This window comes from Piliocolobus tephrosceles, chromosome 1 (assembly GCF_002776525.5).
Source record: "Piliocolobus tephrosceles isolate RC106 chromosome 1, ASM277652v3, whole genome shotgun sequence".
NCBI lineage: Eukaryota > Metazoa > Chordata > Mammalia > Primates > Cercopithecidae > Piliocolobus > Piliocolobus tephrosceles.
Window position 1 is genome coordinate 174,969,688 of NC_045434.1, and position 12,220 is coordinate 174,981,907.

The window sequence follows — 12,220 nt, forward strand, 5'->3', positions numbered from 1 at the left end:
GCCTCCCAAAGTGCTGGGATTACAGGCTTGAGCCACCGCGCCCGGCTAGTTTTTTTTATTTTTTAGTAGAGACGGGGTTTCACCGTGTTAGCCAGGATGGTCTCGATCTCCTGACCTTGTGATCCGCCCGTCTCGGCCTCCCAAAGTGCTGGGATTATAGGCTTGAGCCACCGCGCCCGGCCGAAACTATTTTTTAAATAGAGGAATAGGAGGAGGAGGGAAAAAGGAGGATGCAGGTAGATAATAAGAGATGTCCTTGGTCGGGCAATGATGTGCTGTTTGCCCAGCACATCAGTTTTCTATTGCTGCATAACAAATTACCACAAACAGCAGCTTAAAGCAGTCCTGTTTATTACCTCATAGTTCTATAGTTCATATATCTGGGTGGGTGCCACTGACTGGGATCTCTGCTCACAGTATTACAACGTTTGAATCAAAATGTCAGTGGGGGCCGGGCGCAGTGGCTCACATCTGTAATCCCAGGACTTTGGGAGGCCAAGAGTGGCGTATCACTTGTCAGGAGTTCAAGACCAGCCTTGCCAACATGGTGAAACCCTGTCTCTACTAAAAGTACAAAAATTAGTCAAGCCTGGTGGCATGCACCTGTAATCCCAGCTACTCAGGAGGCTGAGGCAGGAGAATCGCTTGAACCCGGGAGGTGGAGGTTGCAGTAAGCCAAGATTGTGCCAGTGCACTCCAGCCTGGGTGACAGAGCGAGACTCCATCTTTTTTTTTTTTTTTTTTTCTCTTCGAGAGGGAGTCTCGCTCTGTCGCCCAGGCTGGAGTGCAGTGGCCGGATATCAGCTCACTGCAAACTCCGCCTCCCGGGTTTAGGCCATTCTCCTGCCTCAGCCTCCCGAGACTCCATCTTAAAAAAAAAAAAAAAAAAAAAAAAAAAAAAAGATGTCAGCAGGGCTGGGCTGTCATCTATGTGATCTAGAAGCTCTTCCAGCCTCTTTCACACTGTTGGTAGAATGTTCCTTCCAGCTGTGGAACTGAGGTCGTCATTTCCTTGCTGTCGGCCGGGGTGAGTGGAGCTCCTAGAAGCCATTCTCCCTTCCTTGCACATGCCCCCACTCCCTTCAAAGCAAGTAACGGCAGGTCAAGTACTTCTCATGCCTTGATTCTGACTTCCTTCTCTCTTACCAGCCAGAGAAAACTCACTTTTAATGAACCCATGGGATTTGATTGGGCCCACCCAGTTAATCTATCTTTTGCCACATACCATAAAATAACCACAGGTTCAACACACACTCAAAGGGAAGGGCACTTTACAAGGATGAGGGTCACTGGTGACATCATAGAACTCGGCCTGCCCCAGTGACCTTCACCCTTGGATAATTAGCTCTTCTGTGGAATATGTTATATTACACGGCAAGAATTTTGCAGATGCAATTAAGGTTACTAACCAGTTGACTTAAGATAGGGAGATTAACCAGGTAGGCCTAAGATAATCATGTAAGCCCTTTAAAAGCAGAGTTTTGTCCAGCTGGTGACAGAAAAGAAAGTCAGAAATTCAAAGCATGAGGACTCTATCTTGAAAGTGGAGAGTACATGTGGAAGGGACCCTAGAGCAGCCTCTAGTGCCAAGGCCACCCCATGGCCAGCAGTGACCAAGGTAATGGGGACTCGCTAGGAACTGGATTCTGCCAACAATGTGAATGAGCTTGGAAGTGATTCTTTCCCAGGGCCTCTGAAAGAGAGCCAGGCCCAGCTGAAGCCTTGATTTCAGACTTGCCATACTGTGGGCAGAGAACACAGTCAAGCCTGCGCAGACTTCTGATCTACAGAACTGTGAGGTAATAAATGGATGGTTTTTTTGTTTTTGTTTTTTGAGAAAGTCTTGCTCTGTTGCCCAGGCTGGAGTGCAGGGTCACAATCTTGGCTCACTGCAACCTCTACCTCCTGGGTTCAAGCGATTCTCCTGCCTCAGCCTCCCAAGTAGCTGGGACTACAGGCAGGTGCCACCACGTGCTACTTTTTTTTGTATTTTCAGCAGAGACGGGGTTTCACCATGTTAGCCAGGATGGTCTTGATCTCCTGACCTTGTGATTTGCCTGCCTCAGCCTCCCAACGTGCTGGGATTACAGGTGTGAGCCACCACACCTGGTGATGGATGTTGTTTTAAGTCACTAAGTTTATGGTGATTTATTATGTAGCAAAAGAAAATTTATACACCTGGCTGTCCCCCTACCAGTCTGCTCCCAAAACTCTTTATTTTGTTTGTGTTCCAAGAGGTGTTTTAGACTAGACTGCAGACAGGCAGACCTGGGTTAGAACTTTTCCTCTATAAGGATTTGCAGTCATGAGTACAGTAAACATTCACTAAACAGCAGGTGGAATGATTGTTTTTATACTCGTACTCCCTCTGTAATTGATCTCAATTCCCTGCCCCCACTTCTCTGGAAAGTTTACACACTCTCTCCTGCACTTTGCACTTATTCTACTACTGCATTATCAGAAGTTGCCACAGCCCCTGTCATGATGAAAGAGCTCTGAGAATGTGGAAGAACACAGTGGAACTTTCTGGAAGTCTGAGCTATCTAGTGAAGAGGGCTGCTCAGGGAGGGGTGAGTTATCTGTTGCTAGAGTAGCTACCTGTCAGGGATGCTGGAAGGGGTTGACTTCATGACATCTTGAATCTGCCTCTTGCTTGTGTTTTGAAGCTGGCATTTTGTGTTGGAGGGGGACATGGGGTGGGGGGGATTTTCTTTTTTTTTTTTTTTTTGGATAGAGTCTCTCTCTGTTGCCCAGGCTGGAGTGCAGTGGCGTGATCTCAGATCACTGCAACCTCCACCTCCCAGGTTCAAGAGATTCTCCTTTCTCAGCCTCCCAAGTAACTGGGATTACAGGCGTGAGCCACTGCACCAAGCCTGGCATTTGTTTTATTGAAATGTAAAACAAATATATATGTGTGTGCGTGTGTGTATATATATATATACACACACGCACACACACACACACGCCAGGAGGCAGGTGCTAGAAGGTGAGAGACCTCTCCACCTGGGGTTAGCAGAGAAGGCAGAGTCAGGTATTAGAGTACGGCATTAATTCATTCACTGAATTACTTGAACATGTATTCTTGACTCTGGCAGTCTTGCACTGGGAGATTCTGAAATAGACTGAAATATAGGTGAGATTTTGACAGCTGCTCCTGTGGAAGAAGTTCCAGGTAGAAGTCACATCATGATCAAGACCTGACAGATCCAGTTCTCCCTGGAGCAGCCACAGGATAAGCAGGGAGTTCTGAAGCATGTGTTCTGCTAGGAGGGAGTAGGGATAGGACTTGTGGTTGTTTCAGTGGTGTGGGACAGAGAAAAGATGAGAGTGAGCACCGTGGATCCTGGAAGGTTGGGGCTGGGATCAAGGAGTCTCCTGGTTCTGTGCAGGGATCCAGAACAGGGAGATACAGGCTTGTGGGTACAGAAAAAATTGACCAGCTGGCAGAAGCCATGAAAGGTGGATGCAGGATGGATCCTGGACGCCTCTTGGTGGCCATACTGATAACTACACCTGGTAACACCCGGACAGCCAGTGCCCAGCTGATGGACTGCTTCATTTAACTCTGCACTGGGAGGACACACATACCTACCCAGGTCTATCTCTCATTGCAGTAAGAATGATTTGTGTAAATGCATCTGTGCCTGAGACTGTGTGTCTGTGATGCCCAAATGCATTGGTATATACTTGTGTGTGAGTGTATGCATGTTCATTTGTGTGTCTGAGAATATGTGTATTGGTGCTGGTGACTGGGCACATGTGCAAGTTGTGCGTGCTTGTATGTACTAGGTGCTAGTGTGTAAGTATGCATTTGGGCATGCACCAGTGCCAAAACATGCATCTGTATGTGTGTATGTTTGTGTATCTGTTGATCTCTTGTGTGCTTGTGTCTGAGTGCATGTGTGCTAATTTAAGTGTATGGGGCTTGGCTTTCTGTTACACATTGAAACAGTTAAGCTCGATAATCTTATTGTTTGTTTAAAGTTTGCTCTTGGATGCAGGCCTGTTCCAGAATAACTAGCAGATGCGAAAAGCATCCATTATGTATTTTTGCAATTAGCCGAAAACCAGAAACTTTTCTTAAATAACAGACACAATTCTGTGGGTTGCTTATTGCTGGGAGCCACCTTCTCTTGTGCCCAGCCCCAACCCTGGCCAAGCCAGAGAGGGTTTGCAAACTGTCCCTAGTGAGATGGAAAAACCATTAAGGGTTTCAGAATACAGCTCAAGGCATAGCTTTCAGTGAAGAGGAGGAAGAGGAGAAAAACCGAGCACCCTCCTAAATCTAAAAAGGCCTTGTCAAACTGACTCATCCAGCCCAGCTTTCTAGTCTGAACTCAGCTAAAGAGACACTGGATAAAATTCACCTTCCTTTACCTGTTATGAAAGGTTTCTCGCTTTCTTTGCATACTCCTATCTCCCATTATTTGGTGCATGGACCCTCACCCCCTCCAGCTAAGTGGGTCTCTCCTGTCCCTCACTGCCATCTTTTTGCTACTGCTGTTTCTCTTTTCCAATGCAAACTGGGCACCTCCTGCCCACCAACAGCATTAATGCCAGTAAACTTTGTTAAGCACCTATCCCAGGTACTGGGGAGGACACTGAGGGAGGGGGTGGGAGGCAGAAACAGAGGCTTAGGGAAACTTCTCAGCATTTGGGTTCTTATGGTAAGGCACAGATCCTCATGATGCCCCTTAGCCTTTCCTCCCCACTCGTATATACAGGGAACTCTTATGTGTCACAGACTATGTCAGGAATTCCAGGTGGACTTCAGACTTCAATACCTACTTGAAGATGATCCCCAAACCACAGAATCTCCAGAGTGAAAGAGTAAAGCACCCTGCCAAATAAGCATCCAGGACCTGCGTGCACACTTGCAGCGACAGTGATCATGTCCTCAGGCACTCCAATTCATTGTTGGGCGGCTCTAACCTTAGACGGTCTTCCTTATGTCGTTTCCACTGCCCTAGCTCTGCCCTCAAGCCCACATTGAATACATCTACTCCACCTCCCTTCAGAGGATTGCAGACAGTGGTGGTAGTCCCCTGGCTTCTCCTCACCATTTTGTTTTTGTTTTTGATACGGAGTCTCACTCTGTCACCAGGCTGGAGTACAGTGGTGCAATTTTGGCTCACTGCAGCTTCCACCTCTCGGGTTCAAGCAATTCTTCTGCCTCAGCCTCCTAAGTAGGTGGGACTACAGGTGCGAGCCACCACGCCTGGTTAATGTTTTGTATTTTTAGTAGAGAAAGGGTTTCACCATGTTGGCCAGGTTGGTCTCGAACTCCTGACCTCAAGTGATCCACCTGCCTCGGCCTCCCAAAGTGCTGGGATTACAGACATGAGCCACTATGCCTGGCCTCTCCTCACCTTTAAAGACAGTGGCAGCTGCTAAGTAAGATAATAGGAAGCCCCCTATGCCAGCTGCCATCCATGTGACAACTCCCTTAGTGGGAGAACATTTGTGATACTGTTGCAGAGCTTCCCTCTCACTGTGAGCTCAAGAATGGCAGCAGACTAAGGAGCGGTTTAATTTGTGACCTTTCACTATGGTTTGTCACCAACTGTCAATTCAGCAAACACTAAGTACCTACTCTGTACTAGACACTGTGGATAAAAAGACCAAGACTTTTTTTTTTCCAACTTTTTAGATTCAGGGAGTACATGTGCAGGTCTGTTAATGGTTATACTGCATGATGCTGAGGTTTGGGGTACAATTGACCCTGTCACCCAGGTAGTGAGCATAATTCCCAATAGGTAGGTTTTCCTTTGCCTTTCACTCTTTCGCAGCCCCCAGTGTCTATTGTTCCCATCTTTGTGTCCATGTGTACCCAATGCTTAGCTCCCACTTTTAAGTGAGAACATGTATTTACTTTTCTGTTCCTGTATTAATTCGCTTAGGATAATGGCCTCCAGCTGTATTCATGTTGCTGCAAAGGGCATACTTTTGGGTTTTTTTATGGCTGCATAGTATTCCGGGGTGTGTATGTACCACATTTTTTTTTTATGCAGTCAACTGCTGAAGGGTACCTGACTTGATTCCATGTCTTTGCTATTGTGTATAGTGCTGTGATGAACTTATGAGTGAATGTGTCAAAAAGACCAAGACTTGATCCCTTGCCCACAAAGATACAAGGCTGTGAGTTTTCATTATCTGCTCTGATCACTTTGTTTACTACGGTGGTTCTCAAAGTATCAATATCAGTATCACTTCACACATAAAAGAAATGCAGGGCCAGAGTGTGGCTCACGCCTATAATCCCAGCACTTTAGGAGGCAAAGCCAGGAGGATCACGAGGTCAAGAGATCGAGACCAACCTGGCTAACATGGTGAAACCCTATCTCTACTAAAAATACAAAAATTAGTTGGCTGTGGTGGGGCACGCCTGTAGTCCCAGCTACTCAGGAGGCTGAGGCAGGAGAATCACTTGAACCCAGGAGGCAGAGATGGCAGTGAGCCAAGATCGTGCCACTGCACTCCAGCCTGGCAACAGAGCGAGACTCCGTCTCAAATAAATAAATAAATAAGAGGCCAGGCGTGGTGGTTCATGCCTCCAATCCCAGCACTTTGGGAGGCCAAGGTGGGGGGATCACTTGAAGTCAGGAGTTCGAGACCAGCCTGGCCAACATGGTGAAACCCCATCTCTACTAAAAATACAGAATTTATCTGGGTGTGGTGGCATGTGCCTGAAGACCCAGCTACTGGGGAGGCTGAGGCAGAATCACTTGAACCTGGGAGGCAGAGGTAGCAGTGAACCAAGACTGCACCACTGCACTCCAGCCTGAGTGATAGAGTGAGACTCTGTCTCAAAACTAAAATAAAATAAATTAAATTAGAATTTCTGGGGGTAGGGCCTGAGGCATTGATTCTTGTTTTAAATATAGTTTAAAAGACCTTCAACAAATGCTCAGCACACTGAATGAAATCCTGTTACATAGTAATACAGTGGTTCTGGAGTATCACAGGATACTATTTTGCTTTTCCAAGTGTTTGTTAGGAATGACTGAGGTAAAAGCATGTTGGTTGCCAGGCACGGGTGGCTCAGTGGCTCACACTTGTAATCCCAACATTTTGGGAGGCCAAGGCAGGCAGATCACTTGAGTTCAGGAGTTTAAGACCAGGCCGGGCAACATGTCTCTATAATTTTTTTTTTTTTTTAATTAGCTGGGCGTGGTGGTGCATGCATGTGGTCCCACCTACTCGGAAAGCTGAGGTGGGAGGGTTGCTTGAGCCTGATCAAGGGCAGAGGTTGCAGTTGGGCAACAGAGCCAGACCCTGTCCTTTTTTTTTTTTTAAAGAAAAAAAAAAAGCATGTTGGCTTTGAGGAGTAAGAGCTGGGAAAAAGGAGAATTGGGTTATAGGCCTAGTTCTGCTCCTAACTGTCTGGAAGGCTTTGAAGCAGACACTTTCCTTCTTTCAATATACAAACATTTATCTATCTACTCTGTGCCAGGTTAGTAAGACAACAGAGAAATCCTACTAAGACATCTGAAATCTCTTTCCCATTTTTGAATGGACTCCATTGATTAAGAACCACAACACACAGCTATAGAGGAGAAGGCAGGCTAAAAGCATCTAACTTTATTCTTTTCGAATTTAATAAGCAGGTGTTAAAATGCTTAGGATGTACTATAATCTTAAAAGGCTTCAAGTAGAAATTTATATTAAGTCATTTCAAATCTGTGGCGTGAACAAAAACTGTCTAAAGCCTTCATAAAGTAGAGATTTTCCATGTCCTGACATAGTAATAGTGAAACAGAGGTACAATAGATAAAAAAAATCTATCAACATAGATTGAACTATGGATGGGTGGGTGAGATTTTTCACCCCTTGTTTTCTTATCCCTTTCTTTTTTCCCTCTGAGATAGTCACACTTTAAGTCTTTTCATGAGTTGTGTACTGAAAACAGAGGGAAGCTCATGGGGTCCCAGTATTTTATGATTATCAGTGCCCAATCTTCGGGGGAATGAAAATAGAATCCTAAGGAGATCACAAGCAGACTCTACTGGGATCCAAAGTTCAGTGATATAACTTGTAGCTACAGCTACTGCCAAAATTATCTTTCCTTTTCAGTTTATTTTTTCAACAAACATTTATTGAGTGCCTACTACGTGCAGGCACTGGTCTAGGTACTGGAAAATAGGAATAAACAAGGTAAGTGCTCTTCTAGCACTTAAAATCTAGAGGGGAAATCAACAATAAGTAAAAGTAACTTCACATGGTGATATATGCAATGAGAAAATAAACAAGGGTAATAGACTAGTGATGGGAAGCATGGCGGGGTATTAGAGGTCACGTTGCCTTATTACAGATAGGTAGCAGAGACTACTAGAGAGACAGGAGGCAGATCTTTTTTTTTTCTTTCTTTTTTTGAGACACCGTCTCGCTCTCAGGCAGGAGTGCAGTGATGTGATCTCGGCTCACTGCAACCTCTGCCTCCCAGGTTCAACCAATTCTCCTGCCTCAGCCTCCCAAGTAGCTGAGATTACAGGTGCACGCCACCATGCCCAGCTAATTTTTCTATTTTTAGTAGAGATGAGGTTTCACCATGCTGGCCAGGCTGGTCTCAAACTCCTGACCTCAGGTGATCTGCTCTCTTCAGCCTCCCAAAGTGTTAGGACTACAGGCGTGAGATACTGTGCCCGGCCTGGGAGGCAGATCTTTCAGGCCCAGAGGTCTGGGTTGTAGTCCCAAACCCACCACTCTCTAGCACAAAGATTGTGTCAACTGACTTGAACTCTTTGGGCCTCAGTTTAATCATCCTTGAAACCAGAAAATCACCATTCCAACCTGCCTCAGAATTGCTGGGAAAAGAAAACAAAATCACAAAGGTAAAAAAGTTTGCCAGCATTAAAAGCACTATACAGGAACACAATCAGCTAAGAAACCACTGGATTTGAGCTTATCTAGTAAGCCAGTTGAGGGCAGTGGGTGTATATTAACTGACTATTGTATCCCCAATGTCTCAAACATATTTTGAATGAATGGCCAGCCAATATTTGTAATGTGATTATTTTGGTGCTATTGTCATCCCTTGGTCCGGTGACAGACGTATGGCCTAAGGAAGATGTGGACTACCTGCAACAGATCTGATTCCAGTCACAGGGGTCAGCATCTCTGAAAATTGGTTTGCTAATAACCAGTTAGCTAAATTAAAATAACAGACCCTTGCATGAATGTGATTATAGACTGTGGTAATACCTCCTATGTGTACCTAGCTATTATTTCACCAACTAGCCATAATCTATGTTGTATAAAACAATGATTTAGCTGCTGACTATAGACAGCTACTTTCTTAAGTCAAATACATAAACAAAACTCAGAAATAGCCACAAAACTACTGAAACCACAAGTTAAAGATAAATGAAGATAGATTGTGTTAAGGAAATCACATTCCTGAATCCCATTTTCATCAACAAAATACTCGTGGAGAGAAGTGCGAGTGCGGTCTGTGAACATGAAGACTTTTGAACAGATTAAGACACAGTGTTTTGGGAGTGATTATTGATAGAATAAGAAAGTTCCAGCAAGAACCGTCATGTCCTCTCTGGCTGGTGGCTGAGCTGTGTGTCTCCTCCTCCGCTGCCACCATTTAAAAAAAAAAAAAAAAGAACAACAATAAAAAAGTAGCATCATGTATAAAGTAGAACTGAAGCATCGTGTATAAAGTAGAACTAGATGGAACAAAATTCTGCTTCTCTATACAAATGGTTTTACTCTCATCCCATCACATCCCCTGCGTTTCAGAATTTCCATATGCACACAGTAGCAGCAGCTGCAAGTCCAGGAGTTATCCTTTCCCCAGACAGCACTTATCCAGACCTAAGTAAAGGCTTTAAACAGAGAAAGGAAGGAATATAGATACAGTCTCTGCTCAGTCATCTTTGATACTGAATATGACATGGGCATTCTGACAGTTATTTTGGAACCAGGGAGATTTTGATGGAGCTGTTTCAACTTGTTCATTTTAATGTGGGAATATTTTGACCCAATCAAAAATTAGTCTTTATTTATTTATTTATTTTGAGACAGAGTCTCGATCTGTCGCGCAAGCTGCAGCGCGATGCATGATCTCAGCTCACTGCAACCTCCACCTCCTGGGCTCAAGGGATTCTCCTACCTCAGCCTCCTGAGTAGCTGGGACTACAGGCGCACACCACCACGCCCGGCTACTTTTATATATTTTTAGTAGAGACAGGGTTTCACCATGTTGGCCAGGCTGGTCTCAAACTCCTGACCTCAAGTGATCTGCGGGCTTCAGCGTGCTGGGATTACAGGCATGAGCCATCACACCCAGTCCCTAAAAAATGAGTCTTTAAACTTCAGCATTTTCCCCCTCCAAATCATGTAAATAATGTATCATTTGACTGTTATCCCAGTTGAGGACAGAACAATGGTAGTGCTTATTGTGCACCTGGTAATTAAAAAGAAAACAGTGTGACATTTTGACAAGGACGTTTTGATGCAGTCTCTTCACAATCATACCTACAAGACTGGCCAAGTGTTGGCAGCTATTTTGGAGCCATTTGTGAAAATCCTTTTTGATTAACAAACAACTTAGGGTGAGCCATGCACACACTTTGTCCTTTTAAGTACCAACTAATGAACCTATTCATTTTCTTTCCCTTCTGGAAGTTCTTGGAGCCAAGCAGCTATAAGAAGGACAGTTCAACTCACAGTCCTCAAAGGGCTGCAAAGGCTTAGACACTAGCAAGGAAACTTACTCACTTCAGGTTTTTTCTTGGAAGCTCATCTTGAGACCACATATCTTTTTTTTTTTTTTTTCTTAATGTCATAGAAGTAGCTACTGAGAGTACATTTCTTCCAGAAAGCCTTCAAAACAGTAATGTAAGAACATTCCCAAAGCTCACATTCATGGCTTTTTAAAAATTTTGCTCTCTCTTTTAATATGTGGTTCTTCAATTAAATGAGGATGCATATGTGGTATGCTGCTTAACTGCTTGATTTCATTGTGTGGAAGACAATTCTTAGAGTGTATCTGTGCTTATCTAACATTAGGGCTGGGATGTGGGAAAGTGGTAACTTGTCTCTGCAGATGCTTTTACTCTGGATGGTGTCAAAGGCCAGTGTTCACAAGTTGCATACAAGTTACTTCGAAATGTATCATAAATAAAAAATTATATTCTGTAGCTGAAAGAACCTCACCTAGAGAAATGTTCTGATGTACTACCCTTGTCTCCCTAAATAAGACAAAATAATTAAAATCTCTTCTTACCCTCTTTGTTTCAGGAGGACAAAGCCATGAAGGAAAAGCCTCATTGAAGAAGAGGAACCTAAGAGAAGCAGAAAGAACTCTAAAGAACTCCCATAGGCCGGGCACAGTGGCTCACGCCTGTAATCCCAGCACTTTGGGAGACTGAGACGGGTGGATCACGAGGTCAGGAGATCGAGACCATCCTGGCGAACATGGTGAAACCCCGTCTCTACTAAAAATACAAAAAAATTAGCCAGGCGTGGTGGCAGGTGCCTGTAGTCCCAGCTTCTAGGGAGGCTGAGGCAGGAGAATGGCGTGAACCCGGGAGGTGGCGGAGCTTGCAGTGAGCAGAGATCGTGCCACTGCACTCCAACCTGGGCGACAGAGCGAGACTCCATCTCAAAAAAAAAAAAAAAAGAACTCCCATAAAGGCATTCCCATAAAGGTGTGAACCTGAGTGATAATCTAGATATGGTATGGTTGACATCAGGTATATGGCAGCAGCCAGAAATTCAACTTTGTCCTTCAACTCTCTCACAACAGGAAAGATGGTGACCTTCCAGGTTTATCTGAGGTCCAAGAGTAACATCACAAACACAGTAACTACACCCAGCCAAAGAAAAGCATACCTGAATCCAACAGAGTATTTACATTGGCCTCAGGGATGAGGAAATAAAGGAGTAAGTGATTAGGACCATTGTTTTCCTTTCTCTTTGGTACCAAATTAATGAGCTTCCTTTCTTTCATTAAAAATAAATGTTTACAATTAAGGAACACTTAATTTAGCTGAAGTATACAGGTGGGTTAGGGAGAACTGAAATAGAATATATAAGAATGATTAAAGTTAACCAACAGAAGACACTGGAAGGTCTATCTATATCAAATGTTTCAGAAACAAACAAACAAACAAAAAACAAAAACAAAACCTCCTGGAAGGCAGAAAGTATTTTTTGTTTTGTTTTTTTTTTGAGACGGAGTCTCGCTCTGTTGCCCAGCCTGGAGTGC

At 44.3% G+C, this 12,220-nt stretch overlaps 1 long non-coding RNA gene across 1 annotated transcript in view; it reads left to right on the top strand.

Annotated features, from left to right (window-relative positions):
- Positions 1-11,335, top strand: part of LOC111548650 — a 28,876-nt gene extending 17,541 nt beyond the window's left edge. Inside the window, exon 3 of the long non-coding RNA XR_002733490.1 lies at positions 11,251-11,335. This is a non-coding gene — a long non-coding RNA (uncharacterized LOC111548650). The remainder of the gene's footprint in view (positions 1-11,250) is intronic.
- Positions 11,336-12,220: the final 885 nt, after the last annotated feature.